Source organism: Scophthalmus maximus, chromosome 21 (genome assembly GCF_022379125.1).
Source record: "Scophthalmus maximus strain ysfricsl-2021 chromosome 21, ASM2237912v1, whole genome shotgun sequence".
NCBI lineage: Eukaryota > Metazoa > Chordata > Actinopteri > Pleuronectiformes > Scophthalmidae > Scophthalmus > Scophthalmus maximus.
Window position 1 is genome coordinate 12201195 of NC_061535.1, and position 26322 is coordinate 12227516.

Below are 26322 nucleotides of genomic sequence, written 5' to 3' on the forward strand. Positions count from 1 at the left end.
CTTGCTTCACTGCTGGCATTGGTCACTGGAAAAGAGGTCAGTGGAATAATCGCATCATTCTGCGCCTGCACAGATCCAATTCAGCGGCTCTGGTGATGACTAATCTGTGCACTCGATGATACGCAAGGGTCAGAGGTCACAGCCCGCCGCCACTACAGGAGCTGAGACTGTCACTGTTTGGGTGTGTGTGTGTGTGTGTGTGTGTGTGTGTGTGTGTGGATGAAGCACAGCTGATGAACGAGTGCAAAATTCTATAATAACACAGCTGGCAGCAGCTTCCTCCCCTCGCCGCTCAGAGAGAAAAAATGGATGCTCCATTACCCTATCACATATGAATAGGAGTTCATGAGAACACATCTGAGATTGAAGACATTTTTTTAAACACCTCAAATGAGCACAGATGTTGAATATTATACAGCAAGACATGATGAATCTCTCCTCTCTTGTCTTTCTGTCTCCATGTTGCTGAAACATTTCAACCAAGGCTCTCTCACGATTTATAGCCTGTACATAAAAATGGACAACGCATCTCAGCTTCTTCCCGTTGCCCAAAAATTAAGCCAATGTATTTTAGCACACTAGTGATCGTGGAATCAATAGCGAGTCTCAGCTGTCAATCATGACATTAAACCTTGTTTTTATATCATCAAATAACTAATTAAACCCAGATTGCTTTAATGCTAAAACACTTTAATTAACATAATTGAGTTTGATAACAACTACCTAAAATGACAGAAACCATCCTTGGATAAAATTTATTTGACTTGTACATTGACTTTTTAGTTTGGTCCATGTCCCATCTGCTAACATGGAGGAGGCTGGGTTTATTGCCTATATAATGCAACCATCCACCAGGGGGCGATCCCTGTGATTTGGCTTCACTTCAGAGGAGCTGTTATTGGTCCTAATAGACAAAGCTCTTTTATCGTGCTTATTTTGGAGTATCACTATTTTTGTGTGTGAGTTTACAACATACTCAAATAACTGTGTAGCGCATATCGTTACATCAGTCGCTCTCTGTGGCCCCTTTCCATTTTTGTCGCCTTAACAAATTCAAATTTCACCGCAGTCACAATAACACAATTTACAGCGTTAAAGCCATCTGAGGCCCGCCGCTCTGTTGTGGAATGAGTCTCGCTAAGTACACAAATCTCCGCGTCTCGTGTTTCTGTGTTTGCTGCCGTTTTCCCTTACCCTCTGGCTGTTATGGGGGGAATTCCTCGTGACACAGTGACACGATGATTGCTGGCATCCATGCACCTCAAAATGCATCCAAGCGGTTTCCTTTCTCACCCGCTGAAGTCAATCTGCTGTGTCTCTACGGCCCCTCTCTTCGTTGTGGACTCCTCAGTGGGCTGCCATGGAGACAAAGAGCGACAGATATTTTTCCTTTTTTTTGCCCTGAGCTGTCCCAGCATGCCCCCAGGCCTCTAGTTCAAGTCGGTGCTGAGTCTTCAAATCTGTACAGTACACTGATGGTAACTAACGCTGATGTTTGGAAAGTTTTCAGGAAGAGTTATGATGGTGTACAAGACTCCTTGTTGGCACCAAATACTTTGCAGTGCGTGGCACTAACCCTTTTATGTGCTAGTTACTATCTCTTCCTTGCCTTTCTCATCTATAAAGGTGGTAGTTTCAACGACTCCATATCCTGATGTGCCACTGTGTCTGCCTGGAGGCAGCAGATGCCTGTGATTGGCAGGTGGTGATTGAAGCCTTGACGGAAAAGCACAAAAGAAAGAATCACATCCAGTATTTTTCAACGAGAGGCCGTGTACTAAGATACAAGCTGCCGTGCAACCAGGGGAGCAGGGAGGAGAGAATGATGACGGCAGAGAGAGAGGTTGATAGCAGAGAGAGGGCAAACTAACAACACCTCTGGAGGGTGCGCCTCGTAGCAGCACACCTGATAATCTCCCTTCTGTTGACTCCTGTTTCGAGTGGACCTGACCCCTCCCAGAAGAGATCTGCATTCCCATCCACCTGGAAGTTTCATGGTGAAGGACCGTCACATTACAATATTAATGACCGCACTGAAGGCTAATGTGTGATGGATCACCAATCATACTGCCTCCAAATGGCATTGGCAAGAGTTAGGCACATAAATAATAAAGTGATTTAGATGCAAAATCCATCCTAAGCGGATTACAAAGGCAGTGGCACTGCAATCAATCGTCATTTTGGGACCGACATGATGCATAGCAAGCAGCACAGGACATAGAAACTCAACTAGACCAGAAGGAGGGAGAAGACGGAGCCAGGACAGGTGGAGGGAGCAAGTGCAGGGACTTTGCTGCTTATTGTTGTATTTCTGGATCCAACCTGATCTCCACCTTTTCAGATTAGTGTTCTTGTCGATGAAAGGGCAAATTGCAACCAAAACTTTCTTGCACAGAATGATTTTCGACGAACTTGAACGATTTCTAAACCCAATTCACATGCCATTTGTGGAGAATTTGGTGTCAGTCCCCCTAGAATTAAAATCCATCTCTGCCTCCTTCAATAAATCCATTTTCTTCCTCTCGTCAGAGGTCGGGTCGCAATGGCAGCAGGCTGAGCAGGGTGTTCCAGACATCCCTCTCTCCGGCAGCGCTTTCCAGGACCTCCTGGAGGATCCCTAGTCGCTCCTAGACCAGATGAGAAACATAATCCCTTCAGCGAGTTCTGGGTCACCGCCCAAGGTCTCCTCCCAGTTGGTCGTTCCTGGAAATCCACTAATGGAAGTTGCCCAGGAGGATGCAGATAAGACCACCTCAGCTGACTTCTTTCGACGTGAAGGAGCAGTGACTCTACTCGGAGCTCCCTCCGGATGTCTAAACTCCTCGCCCTATCTCTGAGGCTGAGCCCAGCCACCAAATAGGCAAAGCTTTCGGTTTAACAGTCGATCCATGTTTGCCGACCCTCGGCCGTGGTCATGGGCTTTGGGTTGTGACTGAAAAGAGTGAGACGGTGGATAAAAGTGTTTGAAGTGAGAATAAAAAATCGCAAAAGCCTTTTTTCTCTAGGCTACCCACTTTGCAACCTTTGTCCTGAATATTGTGAGGTGAATGTGAAATATTCAAAGGCATCCATAGCAAAAGAAGGAATATGTCACTGACGTAGACAAAGATGGGGGTTGTCAGGTTGAAATGCAACAAGTCATTGCAACACCAACCCCTTCACAGAATACTGGTAACTCCTTTAATACACTGAGCATCGCAGGCTTAACATTACAAATGAAAACCCGAGGGGGATCTTTTTTTCTTTTATGTCTATCCAAACCAAATCCTCCTGCATCTTCTCCACCTGGCTGCTCTAATTCCCCCTCTATCACTCACCATTAGCATTCACAGGCTCGCTCTCGCTTTGAAGTTTGCATAGATAATTCCAACAATGTCTACAATAACTGCGCAGCTCAGTAACGAGAGAGAGAGAGAGAGAGAGAGAGAGACGGGTTCAGAGGCATGAGCAGTCGTGAGGGTGGAGCAGTGGTAGTATGCAACTAGATGGGCCAATTCTCTCCCCCCCCCCCGCGCATCCCTTGGCTTGAACCCTGCCAAAGAAAGCCCCATAAGGCTCCCTCTGTGTCGTCCATGTCGCAGAGAGTTTGCCTCGGAAGCCGCGAGAGTGTTCGGCACGTCCTGAGCGTGTGCGTGCATGTATGTGGGCTTTGTCTGTGTGTTTGCAGACAGGAAATGTTTCGAAAATTCAGATTATTATTCATTCAGAAAACACCTCACACGAATTGTAGAATAATCGACCTCCCTTTTTTTTTGTCTTTGTCCCTGCGTATCTTCCTTCCCATATCTCTTCCCGTCCTTGTGGGTGATTAGGATGCACCCTGGTCGTCCGTCTCCTCCCTCATTAGTCACACTCTGAGAGAGACTGGGCCGGACGCTGAATGCACAGTTGGCCTGACCCGGCGCTCGACAAAAAGCATCCATAACGCCGCGTGCATGGCAAGAGCACAGGCTCTCTCAGTCACACAATAACATCAAGGACGTAGCCGAGCCAAGGATTTATCTGAGCTCCAATGTATCCAGAATATAAGAGCGTGTTTCTTTTGTCGGAAAAACAACACTAGAAGAAATGCAAAGATTGTCATTGTGCACTTAATAGGCTTTAATAAAGCCACCGGGGAGGCAGGAACGCTGCCAGGATCTTTCTTCCTGTCTGTCCCTTCCTCTCTATCTCTCTTTCTCTCTTTCTCTCTCTCTCTCTTTCATAGATACTGACAAATGCTTTAGTGGGGCATGAGCCACAGTGTGGACAAAGTGAGATGGATTACCGTGTGGATTTTGGCAGGGGAAACCGCCGCTAATTCTCTGATTAGAAAACCTGGGTTCAGAAGGCAGAGAATCGGAGCCCAGCGCTCAGTGGGCTCCAGGAAGCTGTGTGTGTGTGTGTGTGTGTGTGTGTGTGTGTGTGTGTGTGTGTGTGTGTGTGTGTGTGTGTGAATGTGAATGTGAATGTGTGTGTGAATGTGAATGTGTGTGTGTGTGTGTGTGTGTGTGTGTGTGTGCATTTGTCCGAATGTAGAAGCCAGAACGAACATGTGTCATAGTTATGGTTATACATAATATAGATGCAGATAATTATCTGCGTGTCATGAGCAAAATAGTGACGCTTGACATTTGAACTTAAATTTTCTACAGAGCTACAGGCCAATTAATAAAATATATAATATATTCAACAAAAAATGCCCACGCGGCCAAAGAAAGCAGGGTGAAGCGTGAGCGAGAACTTCCTACAAGCGGTTGGAAGCGGTCGACCAATCACGACAGAGTGGAGCCAGCTGGCCAATCAGAGCAGACTGGGGCTTCATTGGGAGGAGGGGGGGTGGCCGTTAAAGAGACAGGAGCTGAGAACCAAGTGTTTCAGAGAGAGGCTGAAAAAGGAGCTGCAGGAAACAGGTGTGTTTACTGAACATTAGAGCATGTTAAACCTTCTCAAGTTATTACCCAAATTAAAATCCGATGGATCTCCACAATCACGGAGACCCTGCTATCGCTTCCAATTGGTGGCATTTAAAGTTTTTCTTACTTTCTTAATTAGAAGGACAAGATTCTATCAAACTCTTTTCTTGATGAAAGTTCTTATAAAAAATATGATGTTGTTTTTCTAAAATTCCAATTAAATTGATGCTGCCTTACAAGTTCTTTCACAGTACATCTGTCAGCATGGAAAGGCTCCTAATTAGAAACTCAATCAAACAACACGCAGGACGGTTTGTGTTTTTTAAAGCAGAGCTGCTGTCTTGCAGTGACTGTTTGTCAAACAGAAATGATCAGAAGCAGAAATACTTTTTTGATCCACGGGGGAAATTGGGTAATAATTGGGTGGCTTTATATACATTTTTGTTAATGCATAGGTCATATGACATTGAATATTTTCTTGCTTGATTGGTAATTGGCAAGACTAAAAGCTTTGCAGAAGGAAAAAGTTTTACTGGTTCAACAGTTCTCTACATAAAGGAAACTGTCTGACTCGACTGAACGACTTCAAAGTGATTCCAAAAGTACTCTCCCCACCTCAGCTTGTCACAGGAATAGAATAATGCTGACATGCGTCAGTGGCCGAGTCCGTCTTCAGCTGATCAGCCGGATGTCTGAAGCGACATTTCTTTCTTTTCCTCTAGCTGACTTGAAGATCTCCGAAAACTTCTCTCCCTGCTTTCTCTTCATCTGATGGGAGCCGAGCCTGAGATGTACAGCGGGGACAGTGAGGAAGAACAGGATTAGGTTGAAGCCACACAAAACCCATTCTGGCTACGATGTGTTCATTAGCATCACATCCATGTACAGGGAGGGAGGGAGTGGGGCAAGGTGGATTTGGACCACTGTTTGTGTCGTTTTGTAGCCCTCGACTTTGGCCTTCTGGCCGCCGCCATCTTGATTTTCTGAAACCTGAAGTAACCATATTTGGAGGAGAGTCACCGGGAGGAGGGGGGTGGGGGGGGACCTTACTGACAGCTTGCCCGCTGCACGTCCACCTACACCTCCAACCCGTGCACCTATTGGACGTTACTGGCTGTCAATCCCGCTGTAGCCACGCCCCACAGCAATGCCGTTCTTTATTGTCCATTTTACTCTAATTGAGACCACAATTTACAAAAATGGACATCATGATGTACTGAAGACTTGAAACCAGAGATTGACGCCATAAACTCCTCAGGACGTTAATAAACAAGTGAGAATTTTCTTATAGACTGTCTTCGACCTTTGGGGTCGCCCTCTGCTGGTCATTCCACAGAATACGGCTTTCGGACACATTTGCAAGAAGCAATTTAACTGAAGAGGTTTTGTCTCCGCTCTCATATTGTTCTTGTAAGCGTCTCGGTGATGTGTATCAAGTGCCTTAAGCCTGTTGTGTGGGATTAGTGTTCTTACAGACGCTCTACTTGTGGGTTGCTGTGAGATAGTACAACGCCACAACTGTGTGCGTGTGTTTGTTCCACGTGTGCGGTCTGTGCCGTGACAGAGAGCACTGCGCTGCGACCTTTTCACGCCGAGGCACCGGCTAAACATAGACCTTAACCGTAACGGACTCGGCACGCCGACCCCTGGAGGGAAAAAAAAATCAGCCCTTTAACACTCACACGATAATTGATCCCGTCAGTCGTGTCCGTCTCCTAATCCGTGTCATGATTGTCGATTGTGCACCTCCAGGCCGGACGACGGGAGAGAGAAATCCAGGCAGCAAAGAGGTGACGTATTGTGCGAGTAATGGCTCGTGACTCGTGATAACACATGCAGTGATAATTACTCTGCAGACCCGTGCTCACAGGGCTCTGCAGCGTAACCCCTCTGACTTCCCCCGTCCCACCCACCCACCCGCCTGCTTAGTGCGCAAATTAAGAATCACTGTGGCAGACTCACTGGGGAGTTTGCCCCCTGAATGAAGATGGACAGCATGAACAAAATAACATTAAGAAACGGCCCCTAACCTCGCCCTGGGCCTCGTCTTGCTCCCTCGTGTGTTCCCGTTTCCTCCCACATTTCCTTATTTGACTTTGCATTTATTCCCCGCCGCCTCGTCTCCCCTCGCCTCGTCTCACACGCTAGTTTGCATCCTCGTTCCCCTCATCCCCCTCTCTCGCCCCCGCCGGGGCTTCCTCGCCGATTACGCTGCAAAACGAGCTGTCGGGGCTCGTGAATCATAATCGCATTCCAGTCGTCGGGTGTTGAAAAAAAAAAAATCCGACTCGCGGCCCGCTGGAGGGACGGTGCCCGCGCAGCCCCGGGATCCACGGTCCGCGGTAAAGGTCACGCCCGAGCGCGATGTGCGGTTAACCACCTCGAGTTTATGGCAGTCAACTCTCTGCATTAGGGGGGGGGTAACCTCTCTCGCACCATGCTGACACGGATCACAGTGAGGGCCGCTCCCACCTCGCGGAACCCGGGGCACTGTTTAGAGCAGCGGTGGATAACAAAATGGCCACTTGGCCTTTTTTTGGACTTTTTCTATTTTTGCGGGAGCAGAGGTAACAAAGCATCTGGTGCTTTATTCCAATATTGCTGCAGCCCTTCTTTTTTCTGTTGAATCTCACTTATCTCAGAGCTTAACAAGTCTCCTTTCTCAAACTCAGCTTCGTCTCCCTTTATCCGTTTTTCTCCTCCCTTTGTGGCGGCCATAGATTTAATTAGGGGGAAATCGGCAAGTGTTAATGACCTCTACCTGAATAACTTGCATATTCAGTGTAGATTTGATTAAGACACCGTGCCGCCTGCTCACTTTGGATTAGAATTCGGCTGCTTGGAGCCAAAGCGATTAAAAAAAAAAGCGGCGCGCCGTACTGAGCTGACGGGACGGACGAACTGCTGCGGGAGAGGGATCGTAACGCACAGCTGTTCGCTCTGAGGACTAAACATGAGCCTTAAACATGGAGGGCGAGGTCGTCTTCAATAGATAGCCGGTGGTTGGAAGTGCGTCTGTGACACTTGGAAGTGCGTCTAAACACTTGTTTAGACGACGTGCTAAACAACTTAAGAAGGTCGATTTTTGCAAGAGGATTTTTGCACAGAACACACACGCGCACACACACACACACACACACACACAGACGATAATAGTTTGATAAAGAATTCCTAAGAGCAGGATTATTGTAATGTGAAATCAGTTCAGCTTCTTTTAGTGGAGTCTGCGAGCATACTTCAGAGGGCCTTTGTAGTGTGACGAGTTCCGGTAGCTCGAGTTGTGAAGAGGAGGGTTTTTCCCCCTCCGTCGCCTATATACCTGTGTGACAGAATCATTAATGAGCTGTGTCTGTATTTATGCAGCCCATCTAACACGGGGGAAGATGAAGACGGGGCCGCCTTCCGTCGCTTCGAGTTGCCGGAGCCGTCCTGTCAAGTGGAATGTGAGCCCGCGCCCGAGACGAGCGCCTGTTGTAGCCAAAGGGGGGTGGAATCCACGGAGCGTTGATTCTGGCTTTTCGAGCGATGGTGTCAGAGCTTCGTCCCCCCCTCCTCATCTGTGGAGCGAGAGTGAGGGAGGTTCACACAATCGGGAGCGCGTGTCTGATTCATAGCTTCTCACACTGCGGTCACCGAGCACCACACTGTGGCACACGGCAGTTATTACCACTCGTGACTGACAAAAGTCCGTGTGCATTGAGATGCAATCGCGATGTCCCACACGCATTCATGCACACCGTGGTGACGCGTCGCCGGGGTTTTTACGCTTCTTCGTCATGAAGCAGGATTTCTTTTTACTGAGCGATTCGTTTCTGACTGAGAGGAACAGGGACGCCGCCCGGAACAAGTGTGAATGGGCTCGCGTGTGTCACTTACTAAGGGGGCGAGGCCGAGTCCCACTTGAAGTGCTATTGGATTTGACACAAATCACGTCGAGGGGCTCTGGAGGCGAAAGCAACGGCAACGCGTGGGTTCTGATCCGTTCAAGAGACTTATAGAGCGTCATTTACTGATGACATTAGCGGTTTCATCAGTTGGCATTCGCACAAGTCGTCCAAAGCGAATCAGCATAACGGTTTCGTCAAACACCGCCGTGACGGATTACAATGATTGAAAATGATGACTTTTACGTTCTGACAGACCGCTTTTCCGTAAGAGCTCATGGCGGTTAGGAACATTTGATCATTTATTAACATCCCTTTATTTTCGCAGTGGCCACAACGGCTGCTGTTCACCATCAGTTAGTCTCACTTAAAGGTTTCGGGCCTATAGAGGCTTAGCGATGACCCACATTGACAGACCCGCTCAGAGACGGAGGCTCACGGGTTAAAAGCCATGAGAATAAATGAACCTTTGTTCCATGAGCAATAAATTAGATATACGCCGTCTTGTATGTTGTGTTTACTGTAAATGTTATAAGTCAAGTGAGAAGCAGAGTTATTTTCTCATTGAATTCTGTAGAAACTGACTTCTTTTTGCAAAACAGTGGAGTCGCCCTCTGCTGGTCATTCCGTAGAATACAGGCTTCAGGCACTTGCAGCTCGCATTGGCTTCATTTCCCCGGTCCCGGTGACTGTGTCCATCTCCATATACAGTCTGTGGTTTAACCTGGTGTTCTTGCTCCTTGGGTTTCCACCTAGTGGATGACCTGTTTGGATGTTTGTTATTTTTACCCCCCTAAAGTCTGTTTTTGTTTCTCCTTTAACTAAATCCTCCTTTCCTCTGCATCTAGCTGCTCTGCCGTACCTGACGGATATGTCTTTTGATGTACGTACTATTATGGTTGTGAAAATCCAACTGTAATGACACCGACATACTCCCAAATGTGTGCATGTATCAGGATCTGTACAATGTGAAGTGTGTGGTGAGAAGAAAACGTCTGTGATGTGTTTGATATCAACTCCTCTCCTGGATTTGCCTGATGCAGTGACTTGTTCTATTATTTTTTTTGTATTGAAATGTTCTGGCTTTATCTTTTTGTGTGTGAAAACAGATGAATATTACGTTGAAGCGTGACATTGTACAGCAGGTAGAATCAGAAATGAAGTGACATCTCCCTGCCTTCTGTCCTCCTTTTCCTTTTCTCCCACTCCCTTTGATTAAAACCATTCTCTGGCCGGTGGGATTGCGGCTCCATCACACCCAGGAGACATTATTGTCTATATACAGGTCGTTTTTTCTCTCTGAACCCCGTCGCTTCTGTGTGGTTCGTATTATCTCTCGGCCGACTAGGTGAACGGCCGTGGCACTGATATCGTCTGAGCCAGATGAGGTTTGACGGCCTTTAATGCCTGTGTGAATAGCAATTGCCACTAGCTCAACATTTGAATACTTCTTAATGTGATTCTTTGCACTCGACTGACCCTGACAGATGGAGAGGGAGGGAGAGGGAAGCAGGAGAAGAGACAAAAACGAGGGTTGGTGTAAGGAAAATGGGACGATGCAGACTATAGAGGCCTAAATAAAAAACCCAAATGAGGTCTTACTCGAGAGGACGTAGGCCCGGGTTGATATAAATCATGTGCTGTGTAGGAAAACAGATTCATCTGTATGATTAAACGAGGGCATATTAGAGGATGGGTGAGGATAGTTTATTTCTGTCCAAGCCTTAGAGAAAAATAATCCCTCAACGTGAAATAGAGTGTGTTCTTTTCTTATTTGTGTATGTGTTAAGGGATTTGTGGAGTTCAAGGGCATCGCCCAGTCGCTTCCTTTCTGCACAGGATCAAGTTTTACTCCAGTTAACAGTAATTGGAGTAAGTATTTGATTCCTTCTGGCTCTTATGACATTGTGGTAACAAACTGGATTTATTTAAATGATTTATCGCAGCAAGAGTAAAAGCTTTCGGCTACTGGCTCCTGATAATTGAGTTTGCGTGTTTTCCTTGTATGTATTTAATCTTCTGGCAGTTGCTTACATACAGTGTGGATACATTTAAACTATCGCTTGCAAGTTTTGACAGCATAGTGACGTGCACAAACCCGTACAAGTATCTCAACAAAAAGAACAACATCAGGTGAAAATTTGGCCCAAGGCATGATGGGATAGTCTCCAGTCTCCACCCCCCCAAAAAATATTCAAAAAAAGAATACTGCTGAAGCATCATTTTCGATCCTGATAAACTTTTGAGTACATTCTTGCACAAATTAGATTTTTGTCCACCGTCTCTAACGTTGAAAAGTGCATGAAGAAGGGATATTTTGACATTACAGCCGCTAAACCCCCGTTCTTAATATTCTTATCTTACTATTGTTTGAAGAGAGATGTACAAATGTGACGCTGCACTTAAACTGAGAGACAACACAAGGTGACACTAATAATATAAATATATGTCTAAGGGAGATTAAGTTAAATGTGCTGCGGGTGTTTACCAGAGCTGCTTTCACATTATAATATATTTATTGTCAGTGCAGCAGCTATAGAAACTGCCTCCAGTCTGCCTCTACGATGTGCAGCTTGTAAGGAAAACCCCACAAAGCCGAGCCATTTTTTTATTTGCAGTCTGTTGACGTCGCTGTTGCACTACTGGAAACCTCTCAGTTGGAAGCAGCCGTCGCTGTCGTGCCGCTCGCTCGACACTAGAGTGTGCAATTTGTCTTCCCGGGGTTCTGGTTGCAGTCGGCACTTGAACCGGAGGGATGCTCTCGTTTGGAGAAAAACTAAACTATTGAGACATTTCCAGAGGTTTTCACACATGGAGAAGACGTTTATTTGCGAACGTGCGTGGGATAGGATGTGTGTGTGTGTGTGTGTGTGTGTGTGTGTGTGTGTGTCTTTTGTCTCCTTGTGAAACTCCTTCTGTCAGTTTTGAATAATTTTTCCCCTTCCCCATTGAGCACAGTGCTCCTTTTTAGTATCCAAGGCTAATTTACACCTAAGGAACGCGAGAAAGTCAAGAAACGTACAGACAAAACCGCTGTGATCAAGGCCGTCATGTGACACCGTGGAGGAGAACCTTTCCGACGCCTCGGCGCTCAAAAAAACGCTGTCGTCCAAGTGGACCGAGTCGCTGGGGGCCTCTTCCGCCAGCGTAATACAAGCAGAGGAGAGACAGTTCCGCTGTCACAGTCTGCCGAGCAGTTGCGGCGGCGAGGTACGTTTGCAATTACTCCGCGCCAAACGCGGCGCCTGTCTAATGAGCTAAGAGCGGCTGTAAGTCATAGGCCAATGAGATCTGATAGCTCGAGAGCAGATTTATATCCATCATGTAGAACCCCCCCCCCCCCCCGGGGGGCGTCCGCTGCATCCGTCTCGGCTATAAATGAGGATCATTTGTTAGCTGGCAGCGTGGTTCACGTCTCGGCCGAGGATGGAGTCTGAGAATGCCGAGCACTTCAGATGAGGGTTGGTGCGTGTACAACTTTCTCCTGAGCTACTGCTCGGGTCTTTAAAAGGGGTAATGGTGCGCTTAATGTTTTTTTTAAGAGCGTATGCAGTTCCCAGAAATGCAGTTCTTCCTAAATCGCCACGCCCAAGCCGGTGATTTCAAGTCACACCTTCTTTCTTTCTTTTTTTTTTTAATCTGCTCCCTGACTGTTGTTTGGATTTATTGGCTGATCAAGTGAGGCTATAACCCGTAATAGATGTCAATTGTCAAAGTTTGTAGCCTTTAAGTAATAAATGGGAATGGACGAGCCCGACTGAATTATATAGATTGGCTATATAATATCAGCCAATATGAGCCTTTCACAGACATGTCGGTACATCTGCATTTATATTTAGTTATTTTACAGAATTAAAAAATTCAGAAAAGATCTGCATTTATCTTTCTATTTTACATTCAATAGTTTATTTTCTTCATTCAAGTTCTATATATTTGTATTTTCTTTAAATTTATATTTATTTATGATGTTTATGATTTAACTGTAAGATATTCTCAGAATGGCCTCAATTACATTTCTTTGTAATAAGGGCATGATACCGACATCTTAGAAATCACTGCCATAAAAAAAAACAACACATTGTGTATATTTTTATTTTTACACCCTGACATCAGTATCGGTTGGGGCTTTGCAACCAAACTTGTTGACGTTACAGATCATTTTCCCGTCCACTTGGGGGCAGTAGAACAAGCTGTGAACACTGAAGTGACATATTATCACCTTATGATAAACTTCTCAGCAAACACAGTGGCACAGTTACACAAGTGTATTTCGTTTGTAGTCGTGTTTCTGTCCACATGACGAATGTGAGTGCGTTTTTTTCGGGGTCGACTAACTCCTGAGGGAAATCTCTGAATGTCTCTGTACTCAGAGAGTTGTGTACACTGGGTTTTTATGCTGGGTTTGTTTGTCTTTGTTGTATTGAAGTTCGGCTAGAAAAAGAAAACTGAAGATGAAGCTGAAAGATTCTTAAAAAAATACAAAAGGTCTGCAGGGCAAGTGTAATGCAAGTGTTAGTTACCTTGGGGTTCATCTGATCAACCCCCAAACGTTACACATCATTGTTAATGCAAAATTATTGATTATAGTTACTTTAAGAGCCTATGATGAATTTTGATCGAGAGCCTGAATAACTGTTAGCCAGACTTTGGTGACTGAACTGGTTCAGGGTGCTGTAGCTTTGATATATTCAGTACATTACCTCAGGAATTATTTTTTTTCTCAAATATGAATATAGTACTTTCAGAGTTAACATATAACAGGAAACATTATGATTATTCAAAGAATGAAGTGCTGTGTTTTGTTTTTTTCACTTACCATATGGCTGCAAAAACACATTTTCACAAAAGCGCATTTATGTTCTTCATATTTCTGCAAAAGAAAATGTAAAAAGAAAAAAAATCAAATGACGAGTCCGGCTTTAATCTGTGTGATAAAATTTTTGTCATTCAGTGAAATTTTGACTAAATACTTCCTCTTATATTCTTTAGCCGGTCTGTTGTATTAACGCATCACGGACAGCAGATGTCTCTGCTGTGCTGTTAAAACAGATTGTTCTCTTGGCTGGTTGCTAATCACATGAAATGTTTACAACTCCTTTTTTGATTTTCCACATCCAATTAAAAATAATGATACAAATTTGAGAGGGAAACTAAATGGTTGTTTTAAAAGAAAAAGACCTTGTTGTTTCAGTTTCATTGATTTGTTTTAATTAACCATTTCTCCCAAAATCAACTTTGAGGATTTTTCTCTACGTTTCAGAGTCAAAAACATGAGGAAAAGCATTTGTCATTCTGGAACATGAGCATTTTTCAGAGAACAGAAATATTGATTCAAATCCTGCTACTTCAATGCAGTCGGGGCATTCAGAGTTGTTTGTTTCCACCCCACGATTTGTCTTGGCCCCACCACCAAAAGAAAATTGTTATTCAACCCACACAGTAATCATATCATGATGTAGTGGAATGAATTGTAAAAAAAAAAAATCATCCTTGTCTCCTTAGCAACACAATCCATTTTGCAAGTAAGATGAGACGCACCTTTATTGAAGTATGCCCAGAGGTTATGGACGGATGGGAAAGTATTACAGTGGAGAGCGGATACCTGCTGGATGCCTCCTCCCTCCTTTCCGTTGTGATACAAGCTTTACAGTCTGGAAGGTCACAGACGGAGCACGGTTTCAGGGTTTTGTCCTTTTTTCTAAAAGGTTAAATTGACAGATATCAAAAGTAAGTGGTACGCACTGTTAATTAACCTACTCCCAGTGGACAGTCGGAATACATTTCAAAGGCCTTTTTGAAGAATATTAATTAGCCACAAACACTTGGAGGACAAAGTGACAACTCATTTTACATTTCCGAGCCAAACCAGCTGTCAGTCGGTCCACCATTTTGGTCAAGAATGAAATTTCTCAACTACTATCTGTGGCTTCAAATCAGAGAAATGTCTTTGAGTGGGTTGCAATGACACTTCGCCCCCAACTATTTAACGTCCCTTAACTTTTCCTTTGGTGCCATCATTCGTCTAAATTTGAATTGGCCCAATGCTGCCAGTAATATTCACCACAGCTGTAATTTGTGTTGAGCGCTAATTGGCAAACATCATCATGATAACATCCTAAACTAAAATGGAGAACACGGTAAACATTAAACCTGATAAACATTAGCATGTTAGCATCATTGTTGTGAGCCAGGCGTACCTGCTGTACCTGTGAGCACAGCGTAGCCTTGTTTTGACACAACCTGTCTCCATTAGTGACTTAAACGAACAAGCAGGTAAAACTCATGCTTTTCATATTTTACATTTATTCAAAAAACTTGTATACAGAAAAAACGAAATGCCCAAACTCCTGTTTTTATACACTGCACAATATATTTAAATAATTCATACTCTGTTACTGTCATTATGAAAATTACGATCTTCCCTGTGAATCAGTTTATAAAAATTAAAATAGAATAAATTACCAAGATATTAATAGGATATTTATCTAGTGTCATTCTTATCATGAGATGGGATCTTCTTTTTTGGGGAATTAAGGAAAATTCATATTTTTTTCAATTTGATATCCAATCCCAATAAACTTTACTTAGACAGATACAAGTATAAAGTTATAAATATAATGTGTGCAAGCCAAACAAAGAAAAAACATAATTTAATGAAAATCAAGTTTATAGGCTACAGAAGTTTTTTGTTTTTTTGACACAGATCATCAGCTCAGACGCATTTGGCTTATTGCTTGTTGATGCTGATTTATAATTGTAAAACCTGGACAATACAATTAAAATAAGAGTAAAATTGAGATGAAAAGCGAGTAAAATTGAAGAACTATTTTTTTTCCTGATCTAAATTGAGGGTGGATGTGATCAGAGTTACTCGTGACAGAGTTCTGCAAACCTACATGCTCCTTTTCTTTTTCTTTCCTTTTCTTCTATTTGTATTTGTATTTTTTTAAATGATTGGCACTGCACTGGGATCTACGGAAGAGAATTAGGGCCAGGCATAAGGAAAGAAAAAAGAATGAAATGTGGAGAATAAAGTCGAAATACCCTAAAGTATCGTGTAGTGGTACCAGCTCAGCTGGCACACATCCACGTTAACATACGTTAGCAAAGCTACGCTAGCTCCGGTGACTGCACGCCTCTTAAAAACCAATCCACGGTCGTGTGCAGTTGAACGTTATCGTGTCGGGACACACGTCGACGTTCATGTGCAAACACCCGTTGTCACCGCGTCGTTTCTTCCAGGTTCAGCCTGTCGATAATAATAATATCGCAACTTTACGACTCGGTTAGCGGCTAGCGTTAGCTTAGCAAACTTGGCTCGCAAAACATCAACATCCGGTCGTTTGGTGCTGCTGAAAAGTGCTTCCGGGTCACAATTATTTTCGACAAAATACTATTTCAACTTTGTTTCTCGGCATTTCGGCTTCATTCACGCCCTGTAAGATTTTTAAAAAATCGTCCTCCTCTCATTTTTTCCCCCGTACGCCTGGCCCTACTACTACTGAGCTGCTGAGTGACTCCCTCCGTCACCCCCCTCTCGTTGGTGAACATGGTACGGTCCGGGCTCGAGCAGCGCCTCCGCTGCTCCTCCATCCTGCAATTGTCCCATTTCCCAGTCACAAAGTAGCGCAGCTTCTCTCTGCGTCTCCTGCGTCTCTGAAAGAAAGAGGATCTGACCGAGCGCAAAGCTGGACCCGTACACCATGACCATGTACAAGGGGAAGCGTCGCAACCATCGCTGTAAGTTTATTTTTGTATTTTTGTGCAACAGCGTCATTTTGGCTTCGAGATGCACCGAGGGGGCTTATTATCTTTTTTTCAATTTTTTCTTTATGCTGATGAAAAAAAAAAATAGCAACTTGCAAAATGTTGAGCTGTGCATCGTGCACGACGACGGGAACGAACCGTCGCAAATATGAAATAGGGTTTAACTTGTCAAAGTTAAAGGGGGAAATCTATTCATCTGTGTGTGTTTAACTCCGATGGGAAGTCAAGTCTCACCTGCTGCGCACTTGCTGATGGTTTCTGTGCGTCGAGCCTCTCGGTTTGTCTCTTGTGATCTATTCTTTCTGGCAATCGCATTGTCATGGAGAGTGTTGGACGTATCGAGGCAACGAGGTCGCTTATTAATAATGAGAGAACAGCCTTTCTTTTTTGCGAGGGGGGGGGGGGGGCAGGTCCAGTTCCCATCCACTCACAATTTATGTCCTTAAAAATGAGAATTTCAGCACAAAACTAGATGTTCTCCAGAAATACTGTTTCCTATATGAGTAACACACACACACACACACACACTGACAGATTTCTGTGGTGAATACAAAGCACAGTCTCTTTGACTGAATTCACCCAATGTGCCGATGGGGCAGGATTTTAACCCATGCAAGAATTTTGGCCCCAAATTGAGATGAGAATAATAGAAATGAGAGGATGAATTGACTGTTAGGCAACTGTATGAATATTAAGGTCATTGTCTGCTGTGAGTCGGTTCTTTGGTGCAAAGAATTCAATGTTTCGTCGACTTATATGAAAATGAATGGAAAGTCTTAGGTTTACGGAATGTGGGTCGGTTACAACTAATTATTTTTGGTCTTTGGTCTTGTGTGATTCCATTGTGAACTATTTTCAGACATTTTCGGAATGCTATGATTGATTACCCAAAACAGAAAATGACCAGCAGATGAATTTTATGCTTTAAAATAATCATGAGGTACAGTCATGTTTCGTAGCCCACTCTAATGCCAAATTTTGGATGGCATGGTGCAGTGAATGCTCCAATGTTTAAAGCATATGGATGATGTGAGACTCCATGAATGTGCCAATTTCTCTGCAGATTAAAAGAAAAAGAGGAAATGGAAATATAAGACATCTCTTTAAAAAAAAAAGGAAGGTATGTAAAATCAGCTGCCGGCTGATTTGGCAAAGTTGTTGTTGTTGTTGTTGGCACAATATTCCGCAGTGCACACCATGTCATCTTCCCTCTTCCCCGTCGCGGATACTGCACTGTACATCTGCAAGCTGCATAACTTTTCTGGATAAGCATGTTGCCTTGTACACGGCAGGACGCTGAGCGCAGAGGAGACGGTGTCAGGAGACGGAGCAGGAGAAGAGAACCAATGCACACAAAAAGAAAGCCAATAAGTCTCTTAAAAAAAAACCTTGTAGAACGAGAGAAAACTGCAGTTCTGGGTGTTGCTAACGATTACGGCGGCACATAGACACCCTTAACCGAAAGGTTGGCCCAGTAACGTGTGTCACAAGTGATGTCTTTCAAAAGTGGTCATCAATGTTGGAACGACACAAAACTGTGAACAAGATTTTTTTTAGCAGGCGTAACTTTTGGGATGATTTAGTCTGAATTCATTATTTCTTTCTTGGCACCAGCAGCTCTTATTTTGAAATGTGCTCAGTCACAGTGGCGGCCATAGAAATGTAGAAAAGCTTTTTTTTTTCTATAGAAATTGCGATTATGTATTAATTAGAAAGGGAATTAATGAGGTAAAAAGAAAGTCGGCTTCTGTTGTTGGAGGTTCTGCGAGAGCACGTCCCTGTGGTGCGCGGCAACACCCAGTGGCAAATGTTTTAATCTGTGTGCTTTTTTTCTGGCTTTGATCTTTATCAAGGTGAACCCTGCGTCCGTCCGCGAGCGCGTGTTTCTTTCTCGTGGCGTCGTCTGCGTTGCCGTTAATGTAATTAGGAAAATGGAGAAGCTCTCGGCCTCTGTTCTTCCTCGTCTTGAGTGTTTGGGTTGAAGTCCATAAATATTCAAGATCTTGCAGCTCAGGAATCTTTTTGGTGGAGATCGAATGGGGGTTCCAGCCCCCGCCTGCGCCACGGGGGGGGGGGGGGGTCGGGTTCTGCATGTTCGTGTTTGTTCGTCCGTCCGTCCGTGTTCGTCTGGTGATTTTTGAAGGCTGCTAATGAAGATTGATCCCGCGAAGAAAACTTAACTCTGGGGTTCGAACTGTGCAGCTGCTCGTCTCAGTGTGTGTGTGTGTGTGTGTGTGTGTGTGTGTGTGTGTGTGTGTGTGTGTGTGTGTGTGTGTGTGTGTGTGTGTGTGTGTGTGTGTGTGTGTGTGTGTGTGTGTGTGTGTGTGTGTGTGTGTGTGTGTGTGTGTGTGTGTGTGTGTGTGTGTGTGTGTGTGTGTGTCGGCTCTCGCTCCATTTTGCCCCAACTTTTTCCTGTTTGCATGTCAACGAGAAGGAAAAAACGAATCACGTGCAACACAATCCCCCCCCCCCCCTCGCTGCTGCGGCCCGCCATCTCTTGAATAAACCATGAGCAATTTACAGAAAATAATTCCATTCCAGATTCTTTAGTCGCCACCTCGGATGCGGGTTTCGCCAGCTCTGCCTCCACACTTTTTTTTCTTTTTCTTTTTTCACTCTGCCCTGGAAAATGTGATTTCCTCTCTGCCAGAGAAAGGGACCTAATGAGACGCCGCTGTCGACGATGAAATGGTGTGACAGAGTTGTCACAAGACGTCGCTCCCTCCCCCCAGGAGTCCTCGTCGCTGTTTCGGACTGTGGCCAGGAGAAGCGACCAATCAGTGTGACACAAAGACAAGAATTCAGGGATGTGCGCGCACGCACGCACACACACACACACACACAGTGACATCTGCACACGCACAGACCGAACACTCACAAGAAGACGACACCTCATAATCCACAGTCCTGTGTGCGATAAGCTATTTCGCGGAGGCTGTGGGAGGGAGGGGGTTGTCATGGCAGAATAGCATATTTTATTGTTCCTATCGCAAAGGAGCAGAATATTTGGAGCAACAGGCTGCGTATTAATGATGGATCTAATGTGCACACAGAACGACAGATAAGACCACGGAAAGACTGTCGGAAATTTAGTGTCTGCCAGTTTTCACGTCCGAGCTCCCGGAAGAAATAATTACAGAACTCGTATAATCTCGCCAAACTGTCGTCATATCGTGGAGCTTCACTCTCGCGCGGCGGGGAGAGAGGGGTCCGCGTGACGGCCGGTGACGTGCCTGTCCAATATGTCTCAATCGGTGGTTCTCTATATATCCCCGTTTTAAATGAAACATTGGCTGTCTGAGCAGCACGATGTAAGAACACGTCAATGATTTCATGTGGTAGGTTCAACGGTTCCACTTTAAAGGGCCCACACACACACACACGCCCATTTTACCGCAGCGAAGAAAGTCGAAGGTGATTATCGGCGGTTTGTCCCCACGACTGTTTCCCCTTGTTCTGAATGCTCATGTTTGTTTTCACGCCCCCGGCTCCCAACCCGCCGCTAAGCTCCTCCGCCCCGCCCCCGCCCCGCCGCGTCGCGTCCCGTCCGTCCGTCCGTCCTTTCAAATCGTCTGCTTTTTGAAGTGCATCATGCTGTTGTTGACTCGCGGGAGACGGCTCGCTGGGTTTCTGCAGGTCACACCGATCTCAAACCGATGCCATTCCTCTGTCTGTTCCGCCCGGTGCCCTGAAAGGGGGGGCCGGGGATTATGAGCTGATCCCCCCCCCCCCCCGTCCCTTGGAGTTTGTTTCCGTGGAGTCAGCCTGCCGAGGCAGGGCAGCAGACTGCAGAGTCACGCTCGGGTGTTTACAGACGGAGAGACGCTCCAGTTTTGTAACGATCCGTCATAGTCGGGTATGAAATCTGGTCTGTATCGGAGAGTGGGGGGATCGAAGAGGGGGGGGGGGGGGGGGGTTTGAGGCTTTGGTCACAAGTGAGAGTACAAGGATGAGTTTGGAAACTCTGCGGCATAGAAGTGGAAACGAGCGATTGACACTTACTTTGATTCCCGATGTCATTTTAGAGAAGTCCTTTATTTTATTTCAAGGCCGTGCTTTACTTTACTCTGAGTCATCGGGGTTTGTGGAAGCCAGTCGGACAAAAAGAGGCTCATTTTTTTTGGAGACGTGACATTGAGCTCGGAGAACTTGTGACTGGCAATTTGGCTCATTTTTTCTTCTCGTTTGCACAATATTTTTGCCGAGTAAACTTGAAACGAGTGTGTGGAGCCAGATGCACGTTCACGGGTCACACACTGCGTTTTTGTATTCTTAAGGGAAAATCATGAGGGGCTCGATTAACACAACAATAATGCAATGTCACTGTATCATGCTTCTGATGACTTGGTGAGGATGCATTGTCATAGGGGTTGATGACACAGGTAAAATCATAGTAAATATGAAATGTTGGGCAAATTTCTTACATTATAATTCCTCAGAGCCCAAGATGACATCTTCAGATGTCTTATTTTCTCCAAACAGTCCCAAAACGAAAAGATATTCTCTATATTTATCGCCAAATATGAAAACGAAAAGCGTCAAATTATCCTTTTCCAGGAACTGGAACCAATTGACTAATCATGTCATGTGGAAGATACATTTATATCACCAAGTGATATTTAGCATATTGTGATATCAATGTATGTTTTTTGGAAAACTACCAGAGAAATTGTCAATGGATCAACTAACATGAATCCAGTTCAAATCGAAATGAATTTTCATGCAACAATCGGATGAAAACTGTTTTGCAACGTTGCTCGCAACGGGCTAAAACCCAAATGGCCGGCGAAAGAAAAATGATAACATCTCACTACATTGTCATTTTACTGTTCTACCGCAAGTCCGTCGATTTAGTAAAACGTCCCTCCCAAAGGTCTTGAAAAGTTTTCCCCGACTTGATGCGAACAAGGAATGTGTGTCAGCCCAAAAACCTTCTGAATTCAAACAGAAAAATGTCGGGATCCACATCACCTCACCTTGAACTCGGAGTCACGGCTTCTCCGGAGTCGCCCTGTTTGATGTGAAGTCTTCAAAGGTTCCTAGAACCATAGCTTTGATATGCAGATCCCCCCCCCCCCCCCCCACCCCCACCCCCCGCCCCCCGCCATTATTTTTGCAACGTAATTAGACAACAGCGGGCCGCTGCGCTGGCCTCCCGAGACCACCTCGTTGTTCGCAAACAAGCTGCTTTCGTCGTGCTGTTGCTTAAAAAGGCGAGCCGCTGTTTCAGTCTGAAGGGGGGGCCGCCGTGTCTCGTGATCTCCAGTGAGTGTGCGAGCGAGCTCCCGGGGGGGGGGGGGGGAGTTAATGACAGGGCTTGTGTCTAATAGGAGTGAAGCTTGACGTCTTGATTCAGCATGATTCAGCATGAATAAAAAAGATACGGAAACCCCGTTGGGACGCGGTAAGGGTCTGGACGTGAAGCGGCATATTTGATGGTAATTCACTCTGATATTTCGTGGCGGTCTGTCAATTGGGTTGCCCGTCTAAAACCCGCGATGTGCTCCTTTAATCGGCCGAAGATGAAAAGGCGCCAGCCGGCGGGGCCTCACCTGCGGCCGAGCCCGAGCCCGAGCTCCAGCGGGGACGAGTTTCCCGTCCCGCCTGCACATCCATCAAACCCGCACGATTCCGCTCCCCTCGCCTCTTTGCTTACACGTCGCTCCTGCTGAGGGACAATCTGCATGATTCGTTACTTTGTTCTATTAATTGGGACGTGGGGGAGAGATTGGCGTGCGGCGGCAGACTTTCTCCTTCCGTTCGGGGCCTGATCGGCAGCTCCCTCTGCGTCGAGCTCTCTCTCTCTCTCTCTCTCTCTCTCTCTCTCTCTCTCTCTCGCTCTCTCACTCTCTCTCTCTCTCTCTCTCGCTCTCTCTCTCTCTCCCCCGCCTTTGCCTTTTAATGTTTATCTCATCGAAGGAGACAGTTGGCGTCCTGCGAGGGAGAGGAGAATGAAGTGACGGAGCACGCACAGGGAAGAGAGTAACTAATGTGTTGCGGAGCCATCGGTTTTCGTAAAAGAAAGGAAAATCATTTCTCATTCTCTGAAGGTCCTCGCGCGATACGTCTGAAAGGGAATTTATTGCAGTCAGTCACCTGGTCGCCGCCGCAGCTTTTTATGTGATGATGAGGAGGAGGAGGAGGAGGAGGAGAGGACTTTTTGTACTTTGATGGTGGTGGCGGGTTGTCCTAGGTTGAGAGAGCGCCCCTATGAATTAAATTACACCCCCTTATTTCTTTTTCTTGATCCCTTTGACATTGCTGGGTCACAAAGGTTTCTAGTGGAACGTCTTCCGTCAGTTTAATGCAGAGTAATTATTTGAACTTCGTTAATGAGAAATCCTTTTTCTTTCTTTCTTTTTTCCATCAAAGCTGCGGATTGTCTCTGGCCTTTTGCCAATAATAACAGTAATACTCGTAAGACGTGGTGGTGTCAAGCCTGTTGGTCCAAACTGGAACACCCACAGTTGTTAGGTCGATAAGCCACTCTGGTCTTTTCCATCTCGTGCCACCAGTAAGTCGAATTCCCATCTACACCGTCTCAACACCTTCCCTTTAGGACTGGCACACGTGTTCGTATTGTCGTTCCTGGTTCTCGGAGGATATATCCTCGTACCTTTTGACGATCTTTTGACTTTTTTTCTCTAGATCCAGCATGAGTTTGACCCCTTTTGGGTGTAAAGTGAAGTGTCCCAACAGCTACTGGATGGATTGTCAAGATATGTGGTGGGAGTATTCTCGGCCTAGGATGAACTGAAAACCCTTTGTTGACTCTCCTGACTTTTTTGTCTCGTGCCACCATCGTGTCAAAATACGTTTATTGCTAATTGGGTAATGGTACCATGCTTACAGCCGTTACCAAACACCAGGATCTTTAACAAACGCTGCAACTCTGTGCTTTTCAAACCCAGTGGCACTCTGACTATACAGAGGTGTCTGCGTGGCGCGACAAAGGACGGGACTCGGCAGTTCACCCACCGCTCACGGACAAGAGACTCTCGCAGAAATCTTCCGACCCCTTCCCCCCCCCGGCGTCTCGTTCCCTCAATCACATCATGAATCATCGGACCCGAGCAGCATAATGGACAGATGGCGGTGAATGAATCGCATGTGACGTCAACAACTCTTACAGGGGCAGTGAGCGCTTTTGAGGAAAGCTTGTTCTTCTCTTTGTTGTTGTTGTTGTTGTTGATGTTTTGACTGCAGAAGGTCGGGACTCGAACCCGCAACCTCGGTATGGGAGACTGAATCTCATTTTCAAAATTTTAACACATCAACAACCTTTCGGATGGGAGGACCTCAAGCAAGTCCAGTTGCCGTGGTGTGCCACTATGGAAATACCATAAACGTTCTTTATTGGGGTAAAAATAACCGGTTGTGAATCTTAAAATATAATATTGACTCATTATCGGTGTCCTCTCTCGAAAACATCTATCATATCATCAAACAATCAGCCAAATCCACTGCAACAGCTTGGAAAAGGTTTGTATTTTTGCCCCTGTTCTTTTCACCAAGATATATGAGAGGCGATAACTGACTCGTGACGATTGTTGTTTTTTTGTCCATTACGTTTTTCTGTGCTGCAGCACAGCCGGCGTCCAAACCGGTCATTTTTTTGCACCCTGCAGAACCAACTGCTGCGTGTCTTTTTTTTTTCTGTTTCTGTTTTTCTGCTGGGGAAATTTGAAGCTAGGTTGACGTGCAAATTGCGGGCTTTTGGTTTTGTTTCTCAGGCTGGTGTGTATCCCAAAATGAGGGCACGAGTCACTTGTGGGTTTGTTTGCTTTTGGATTTTTTCTGCTCTAGATGTAACTGGCACCGACGGAGCCCGTTCTTCAGTGAGTAAATGCCGTTTGAATGATCTTGACCGTGGCTTCGCCGTGCGCTCGGACAACAGTCTGCATTATTAAGGACTATTACTACTACTATTCCAAGTAGAGCTGTGGCTGATAAGAGCGGCAGCTCGCAGGAGAAGTGGATTTTAAAGGGAATCTGCCCTTCTGTCCCGTCTTCCGACACTCCGCCCACGCTCAATACAAAGAGAGCCTCTTTGGCTGAGCGAGACACAATCCATCCTTCTCTCCCGTCTTCCTGACCTCGTGATGACCCGTGCTTCCCATGCCCGATAGCCATCCTCTCTGAAGCCCGTGGTTCTCTCTCGTCTGTGTGAGGGAGAGTGAAGGTAGAGACAGAAGCACCTCGTAATACGCGGCATGTTCAGGATGTGAGAGTTGCACCTTTATTGCCTCTCTCTGTTCATAGCATTGGGGGGGGGGGGAAGATAAGCGATAAGCCGACACGGTGGGACAGTGGCCTGCACACTTGTTGTGTTACACGGCCATAAAATGAAGGGGTCTTCTTCTTAAAACGGCAGTGTATAACGGGATCTTTGTGGCTTGGGCAGCTTTTGTGCCCCCGGCTGCTCATTCATATTCCTTCCAGGAACGGCAGGCCCTTCCCGTTCCCTGCACTCTCCTCACACGACTCACCCTCTCCTTATGCTTTTTCGGGGGGGGGGGGTCCTGTTGCTCTCATTTTCTCATCCACGCAACATGTAAAGCCATATGGCTCGGTTTACAGCCCCGATCCGTTCGAAGCCTGTTCAATCTGTGCCGTTGTTCGTCCCTTTACTCATGAGAAGAGCGGAGGGGATGAGACTTGCGGAGCCTTCCTTGTCACATAAAGAAAAGGCCCCACAGGTGATGCTCGACACCGGAAAAGTCTCGCAACGAGCTTCCCTCGGCGCACGCACGCACGCACGCACACACAAACACACACACACACACACACACACACACGCGGAGACATCCGGAAGAAATATGGGATGTGAGAGAGAGTGACGCATGGTGATGTGGGATTAGATATCCTAGTGTGTGTGTGTGTGTGTGTGTGTGTGTGTGTGTGTGTGTGTGTGTGTGTGTGTGTGTGTGTGTGTGTGTGTGTGTGTGTGTGTGTGTGTGTGTGTGTGTGTGTGTGTGTGTGTGTGTGTGTGTGTGTGTGTGTGTGTGTGTGTGTGTGTGTGTGTGTGTTAGTGTGTGTGTGTGTGTGTGTGTGTGGAGAAAAGAGGAGGTGAGGTGATGGAGGAAGAGGAGGAGACGTTGAGGGATGGGGCGAGGCTGAGGGGCGAGAGAGGAAGCGGAGTCTGAGCGAGACAGAGATGTGAGGCGAACAAATGAGAGCGATAAAACGCACGGGCGGCCTCCTGCGGGGGAGTCACAGATCCGTGTTTTTCCGACAGAGGAGCACAGGTTTGTCTCCGCTGATTACTCGCGCTCCTCGCCTCTTGTCTTTTTCACTTCAATTTACCCCCCGAACCACTCACTCCCTCCCGATTCACTCATGCGAGAGAGGATATTCGGAGAAAAAAAAAAAAAAAAAACCCCGTATAACTATAAATAGTTTTTCAATGCTGCAGAGTCCAAACTGCGTCGACGCGTCAGTCGAGCTCTGACATTGACCGCGAAGCTTGTTGTTGAAGCTAAAAGGACGCGGTAAGTGTTTCTTGTTTTCTCATTTTGATACATTTTGTTTGAACAAAGCGGACGAATACATAAATAGGTTGTGACCTTGTTGAGTTTCCATCCGCTGTTTGCAGCTCGTTCAGCACCACGGACAGCTCCCGCCCTCGTTCCTGTCTGACCCGCCTGCAGACTGGAATGGAAAAAAAACGATGGTTACACAGCAACGGCAAGCAGAAGGACGACACCGAATGAAACTCGCATTTCTTTCTGGGCTGCGGACGCGGTTACTCGCCGTTGCTGCGTCGGCGCAAAGTT

At 45.9% G+C, this 26322-nt stretch overlaps 1 protein-coding gene and 1 long non-coding RNA gene across 4 annotated transcripts in view; one reads left to right on the forward strand and one right to left on the reverse strand.

Annotated features, from left to right (window-relative positions):
* LOC118291294 (RNA-binding Raly-like protein) overlaps window positions 1-26322 on the forward strand; it is an 81738-nt gene that overhangs the window by 37240 nt on the left and 18176 nt on the right. The window lies entirely within an intron of this gene.
* LOC118291296 lies at window positions 12856-16482 on the reverse strand. The gene is made up of 4 exons (XR_004786597.2): window positions 15880-16482; window positions 14318-14477; window positions 13596-13649; window positions 12856-13210 (listed from the first exon to the last, which is right to left on the reverse strand). It is a non-coding gene; the product is annotated as an uncharacterized LOC118291296 (long non-coding RNA).